General features: G+C 43.4%; 1 non-coding gene across 1 annotated transcript; it reads left to right on the forward strand.

Annotated features, from left to right (window-relative positions):
* The first annotated feature begins 6,418 nt into the window (after positions 1–6,418).
* On the forward strand, positions 6,419–6,525 carry LOC120281341. The gene has a single exon (XR_005542542.1). It is a non-coding gene; the product is annotated as a small nucleolar RNA R71 (small nucleolar RNA).
* The last annotated feature ends 1,290 nt before the right edge of the window (positions 6,526–7,815 follow it).

Consider the following 7,815-nt stretch of genomic DNA (forward strand, 5'->3'; position numbering starts at 1 on the left):
ACTTATGGTCGTAAGTGTTTTTGTAAGGCACGCAATTCATCATCCCCAGCTCTTTATGGCCACGTCCTTACGCCTATATGGAGCCTATAAGTGGCACAGTATAAATAATCCTGACTAGGGTTTTTAGGGAATCTTTTGTTCTATTCGAGATAAGGCTAAGAGGAAGAATAGGGATGAATATCTAGGGCTTTAGAGGCTATTCTAGAGGCAGATTCAACCCATCTATCTTGGAGAAGAAGGATTGTAGCCGTCAAGATTAGCTTAGTAGCGTCTGTCGAAGGTCCTTGGGCGTTCTTCGACAATCATCTTCTGGTATAATTGAGAAAGGGGTTTTAATGTCTTCCTTTATTTTCTTGTTGATTTAATTGTTTCTTAATTGCAATCAGTATTATTTGAATCCAATTGTTATTCTGTATGGCTTGATTGCTAGTGAGGAAAAAGCCCTAGTTCTCATGTATGATGTGCTTTATAACTAACACACCCCTTATGTGTGTCCGTAAGTACACGGGTCGCTCAAGCAATAAAGTGTACCCAACAGGTCAGGAAGTCAAATCCACAGGGAACCGGGTTACTAGTACTAGCTGCTTCTCTACTATTTGGCCTAATGAATGAGATGATGTGATGATCTAGTGTGCAAAGAAATGACTACTGAAGATAATGTGCGAGGGTAAAATAGAGGGAGATCTCAATCAATAAAAGTGGGTACTCAGGCAATGCCCCCCTAGGATTCAGGCATTAAGCACCGGGTGTACAAAGTATTTCTAGAATAAGTGTGTTAAGTTGTGGAAATCCTAAGGTACATCGGTCCCTGCCTCCAGATCACCAATAACTAGTCCCCTATGAGGTCCCGGTGGAGAATTCTCTTGAAGGCTCACACCATATATGACTACATAGCACTCTAGGGATCCCAAAAGATGCATCCAATTTCTAAGAAGAGAGCTAACACTACCTCTAGGTGAAAGGTCTCTAACCCCCTATGAGGTCCCGACGGAAAAATTTCTCAATCTCAATACCTCACACCACATATGGTTTTTTAGAGCTTAGGGATTACGGAGATAGAGTACACCAATCGAAGGGGAAAGGGGACACTCCACTATATCATGACTCACCGTCTCAAAGTTGGTGAAGAAATGTCTCTTAAGCGGCAAAGACCTCCTCTCCAAGCCTTAGCTACCTAATATCTCAAAAGCCACACAAATATAACCTAAAATCTGGCAAAGCGGCCTTTTATAACCTGAAATTGGGGCTCGACACAGGCTCCCACACACCTGTGTGGGTTGGAAAATCCTTCACACGGCCATGAATAGTGACTGCTACATTTTTGCTACAGCATGTAATGAACAATACTTCCAAAATCTCCTTCTAAGGCACACGCCCATGTGGTAGATCATGTGCCTTCTTGTCGACTAAACAGCATTGAGAGGGCTCTTGAAGTCTTTACATAAATTGGGACATGAAGATGTGATTACCTTTGTGTCCTTCCAACTCACGAATTAACTTGAATTTTTTTAGAAGTTGGCACACACCCCTATGTGTATAAACACAGCTTGTGTCTTGATCCTTGTGTCGCACAAATGACTCCCAAAATGTGCCTCCATAACCTATCTTTTCTTATTTTTCTCTCTACACGCCTTAACAACTCCATGTGCACAAAAGAACACTAAATACAATTTATGAGCCATAAAATCTGATAAAAATAATGCTCAATGCATATAAAACATACAACAAAATATTTTCACTTAGTCACTTATCAGTGACTAGTAGAAATACACACCTAACATAGACATGTTGTGATTGGAGGGGATTGTGAGTAAAACTAGAAATATGGTACTTTGGAGTTAAGAGTTCTCTTCTCTCAATTCTCCCGAATGGATTAACAAGTTATTTCCATGCTCTTTACAGTCATAGGTAATAGATTTTAGAAGAAATCTCATTTGGAATGATCTCTGCTCAAGAAGAATAATCTATTTAAAAAATTCTTGTTAATCCACATTGAGATTTCATACAATGCAATGCGATTGTGAGGTGTCTGTATCAGTGATAAGTGCTTGAGTAGACATATTTTTCTATATGTTTTACATGCATTGAGCATCATTTTTACCATGGTTTATGTCTCATATAGTGTATTTGGTGTTCCTTTGTGCAATTAGGTTGTGAATGCCTTGAAGGAAGAAAAAGAAGCAAAGATGGGTTATAAAGACATATCTTGGGAGTTTTTTGTGCAACTCAAGGATCAAGACACAAAAGGAGCTCATGTGCATGGAGGTGTGTGCCAACTTCCAAGAGAATTCAAGCCAATTTGTGAGTTGAAAGTGCACAAAGGCAGTCATACAACCATGTCCCTACTTGTGTGAAGAATATAAGAGCTTCTAAATGATTATTCGATGAGGAAAAGTCTTATAGCCTACCACATGGACCTGTGCCCAACCATGTGGCCTCAAGAGAAAAGTGTTTGGACTGCGTTTGTGAAGAGACTGTAGCTAAGCACTGTACAAAAACATTGTAGCATTCTACTGTAACAGTACTGTAGCAGAATTACTGTTCACTCGATAGCGTGGAAATTCCTTCGGAACACGTGGGCACGTGGAAAATCCACATGGGCGCATGAAGGCACATGACAGACGCGGTTTATGCTTATAAATAGCCGTTTTGCCCTATTATTTGACATCTTTTGTGTGGCTCTTGAGGGGTGAGACGGCTAGGGTTTGGAGAGGAGGTCTTTGCTAATTTGGACAGTGTTCTTCACCAACTTTGATAGTTTCCTTCACCGTCATAGCAATTGGGAAGCCACCGGTGACCTAGCTTTGGAAAGGAATCCTTCAAGATGTTGAACTACCCATCAATGCCAATCATCATGAATTCAAGGAGTTTTTTCTCTATGGTTTACATTGCTATTGATTGTATTTATCTTTGTTTTGTAACTTGCTCCATGGAGGGCTAAACCCTAGTAGGTATTTGGGCATATCAACCCTAGGATCTTGTCTTTTGTATTGATTTGGTTTTTGTTTAATATTTAATCATAGTTGATTTGAGTTTTAATCTTGTGTTCCCATTGCCTGCATGTTTTATTGATCCTTGTGGTTGATTCTCTATGCATGATTTGTTACTTTGATGAGAGAGGTCTCCATTAGAGTTAGAACTCCAAGGTTAAAGAGGGTTGAAAGAGTGAGTTATGAGATAGTGGAGTGTCCCCTTTCCCTTCCGATGAGTGTTTCCTATCTCCGTATTCCCTAGACTCTATGCAACCATATTTGGTGTGAGGCGTAAGATTGAGAGATTTCTCCATCGAGACCTTGTAGGGGGTTAGGGATCCTTCGCCTAGATATAGGGTTGGATCTATCTTTAGGAATCAGTTTCACTCTTAGGTATCCGTAGAGCTTATTGCGGTCATATGGGGTGTGAGGTGTTGAGATTGAGCGATTTTTCCACTGGGGCCTTGTAGGTGACTAATGCCGGTTGCTTGGAGACAAGGACTGGTTGTTCTTGGATTACCTTGACTCATTAGACTCGGTTTAGAAGCATTTAAAGAAAACTCACGACCCTTGGCGTTCTATGCATCCACACAGGCGTGCGTTAATTATCCACGCCCGTGAGCCCTACAGGAGAGCTTCACAGGGGCAAATGCACACCCCTGGGTGCTCTCGAGAAAAACTTTCACTGACTCTGAACAAATTTCACACGGGCGTGTGAAAAATATCCACGCCCGTGCGCCCGACCCACAGGGGCAGCTGCACGCCCCTGTGGTTTCTCTGGACATCTGAGAAACAATACTAAGTGTTCCATACGCCCGTACGGAAATTCCCCACGGGCGTGGACATTCACATGCCAAACTCACAGGGGCAACCGCACGCCCCTGTGTCTTCTCGGGATGGAGAGAACTCCTTTGCAGCGTTTCGCACGGGCGTGCGGAAATTACCCACGCTCGTGCGTGGTTCACAAGGTCGCCCACAGCGGCGAGTCCACGCCCCTATGTGCTCTCGGGAAAAGCTGCCCAACTCTGCAGGAATTCATACGCCCGTGCGGAAATTACCCACGGTCGTGCGACATTCGCATGGTTGTCCACGGGGGCAGTCGCACGCCCCTGTGCGCTCTCTGGATGAACTCGCAATATACACCCACGGGCGTGTGGAAATTCCACATGCCCGTGTGTTTTTTCTGGATGACTTAGAAAAATATGCAGGCTCTGCAGAAATTCTCTGAATATGTTTACACACTCAGAGCCTGCCTTATTATGCAAAATTTTCCAGATAAAAACATGAAATAGAACCCAAACGACCAAACTTTGCCAATTCTTCACAAAACACACGATGAAATTTTAAACACCCACAATAAAATTGCAGCACAAGCATCTAATCATTAAGACACCAACACTTAACAATTTATTCATGCAACCAAACTAAACTAAAAGATACGAAAACAATAAACACTTGGGTTGCCTCCCAAGAAGCTCTTGTTTAACGTCACTGAGCTTGACGTATCTTTCTTACCTCACGGGGATTCATGAATGAAGGTTGCCCTCTTACCCATGACTTGAAAGCATGATGAGCAAAGTCTCTTGGGGGTAGAGGGTGTACTATCATGCTTCGGACCACCTAGCAATGGTTCATCCAATTTTCTTGGTTCATGTACGTCTCCAACAGTCTTGGAGCGTTTTCGGTGGCGTCTCCTAGCCCTCTTCATTTTCCGGAGCACCTTCTTCAATATCCCCGGGGTAGATGTTACTTCTTCAGTCGACCCAAGCATCATTACTTCTTCATTGCTCTCCTCTTGGTCGAACAAACCTTCATATGGATCCGGGTTGAATATTTCCTGCATGTATTCATCAACAAGCTCATCAATAGTGTCTAGAAAGTACAAAGTGTCATCAAAATCGAGAGAATGCCGCATGGCTTCAGCAAGGCGGTAAGTGAGTTTGTGATCTCCAACTCTCAATGTGAGCTCTCGCCGTCCATGTCAATCAATGCTTTGGAAGTCCGTAAGAACGGTCTCTCAAGTATAAAGGGTATATCCACATCCTCATCGACATCTAGCACTACGAAGTCAACCGAAAAAATGTACTTGTCCACCTTGACAAGCACATCTTCAATGATGCCTCTCGGATGTCGCACCATTCGGTCCGCTAATTGTAAAGTCATCCGAGTAGGCCTAGGCTCTCCCAAGCCTAGCTTTTGGAAGAAAGTGTATGGCATGACGTTGATACTTGCCCCTGAATCCGCCAATGCCATTTCCTCACCTAAGTTGCCGATATTACATGGAATGATGAAGCTTCCCGGGTCTTTCTTCTTGTTCGGCATGTTCTTTTGCAACACCGCCGAGCATGAAGCATCTAGCACCAGTGAAGCACTCTCCTCCAACTTCCTCTTGTTAGTCAAGAAGTCTTTTAGGAACTTCGCATACTTAGGCATTTGAGCTAATGCATCTACAAAAGGAATGTTGATGTGGATTTGCTTGAATAAACTCAGGAACTTCTTATACTGTTCATCCCCTTGGTCATTCTTCAATCTAGAGGGATAAGGGATTCTTGGCTTGAAAGGTGGGGGTGCCACCTCTTTCTCTTTGTTTGCTTCCTCCTCAACCTCTACAACCTCGGGTGCGTGTTCTTTCGCCTTCTCACTAGGAAGCCTCTCTTCAACCTCACGACTACTTCTCAAAGTAATCGCCTTCACATGTTCTCTAGGGTTGGTTTTCGTATTGCTTGGTAAACTTCCATGTGGCCTTTCGGAGAGAGACTTCGCAATTTGCCCCACCTGATTTTCAAGGTTGTGCAAAGAGGCGGTGTGGTTGCGAAGTGTAGCCTTGACTAATTCAAACTGTGTATTTGCAGATTGAACAAATCTAGCCAAATGCTTCTCTAAATCCGTCATTCGGGTTTCCAATCCTGAGATTCTGTTTTCCACTTGAGGGGCTTGTTGTTGTTGTTGGAAACCCGATGGCCCCATGGCCTTTTGTGGTCCTTGATTACTCCATGAAAAGTTGGGATGATTCTTCCAACCTGAATTGTAGGTATGGCTATATGGGTTCCCTTGAGGTCTCATGCCATTACCTACAAAAGTCAACGTTCTCCACTGAAGAGACATCACCAATAACGATCGGGCAATCGGAGGGAGCATGTCCTCTACCACAACTGGTGCAATTGGTCACAGCCGCAACTCTATTCGAAGCTATGAGATCTAGCTTCTTACTCAGACACTCTACTTGCGCCGCCAATGAGGTTACTGCATCAATTTCATGGAGACCGGCCGCCTTTTTCTTCTCCCTAGCATTCCACTGGTAGCTATTTAACCCCATTTCTTCAATCAATTGATGGGCCTCGTCGGGGGTCTTGCTACCTAAGGTACCTCCTGCTGCCGCATCCAAGAGTTGCCTTGTACTCGGGTTCAAACCATTGTAAAAGGTTTGAACAATCATCCACTCTGGGAATCCATGTTGCGGGCACTTTCTCAGGAGCTCCTTGAACCTCTCCCATGTCTCGAATAGAGATTCCAATTCCAACTGAACAAAGGATGAGATCTTATTCCTAAGCTTTGCTGATTTTCCGGGAGGGAAGTAACGGGCTAGAAAAGCTTCTACCATCTCCTCCCATGTAGTAATTGATGCTCTAGGTAATGAGTATAGCCACTGCTTCGCTCTACCCTTCAAGGAAAATGGGAAGGCTCTCAATTTGATGGCATCATCCGTCACTCCATTTATCTTCAGCATATCGCACACCTCGAGAAAGCTCTCTATGTGACTGTTTGGATCCTCATCGGCCAAACCGTTGAATTGTGCGGACTGCTGCAGCATATGGATGAATGCTGGCTTTAGCTCAAAGTTCTGAGCTGTAATCAGGGGATGCACAATACTCGATTGTGTCCCTAACACTGAAGGTCTGGCATAATCGGATAGTGTTCGCTGTTGCTTATTCTGTTCTGCCATGTTTTCAGATTCTTCTACTTCCAAATCAGCTGAATTAGACTGTTCTTATACAGGTTCTTTCCCTTTTCTTCTAAGTGTGCGTTCAAGCTCAGGATCTCCTTCAATCAATATTGAGGGATTTCCTCGGGTAATAACCTGGAGCTGCAACTAAAAAGAAAGAAAAAAAAATCAGAACGATGATAGAATAAGAAGATATGAAATAGAATGTAAGGTGAAATAGCTAAGAAACAAAGTGCAAAGTATCTCTAAACGCTTATTCCCCAGCAACGGCGCCAAAAACTTGACAAGGTCCCCTTGCGTCTATCCCGCAAGTGCACGGGTTTGTCGAAGTAATAATCCCGGGTGAGCGGGTATCGAATCCACAGGGAATAGGGGATATAAATACTTAATTCAATTCTTAGCTATGCGAAAGATCAATATTGATAAGTGTGAAAATAATTCAATTCTCGACAATAAAAACAACAAGTAAGAGAGCAAAAGAAAAGAAGGGGGTAAGGCAATCGATGAAGATGGGGTACCCGGGTAATGCTCCGCTTAGGATAGTCATTTCAAGTGCAAGAACCCTCTATTATGCTTTCTAATCAATGCAATAGTGAGTCGTGGAAATCCTTAATTACATAGTCCCAAATCTAAGGTCAACTATGCTTAACTTTACACATGTCCCGGAGGAGAAATCAAACAATCTTAACACCTCGCACTCGCATAGAGTTGCAATGAGCTCTAGGGATTCTAAGTGATAAATCTCTTCCTAATTATAGACCTAACCTTTGGTCCAGATGGAAGGTCCCTAACCATAATTAAGCCCTAGATACTAAAATCACCTCAACGCTTCACTCCATTGCACGCGCAACTAAGCCCCAGCGGAGGGTCATCCCTTAGACCATTCACTCTATTATGGCC

The sequence above is a fragment of the Dioscorea cayenensis genome, chromosome 2, assembly GCF_009730915.1.
Source record: "Dioscorea cayenensis subsp. rotundata cultivar TDr96_F1 chromosome 2, TDr96_F1_v2_PseudoChromosome.rev07_lg8_w22 25.fasta, whole genome shotgun sequence".
NCBI lineage: Eukaryota > Viridiplantae > Streptophyta > Magnoliopsida > Dioscoreales > Dioscoreaceae > Dioscorea > Dioscorea cayenensis.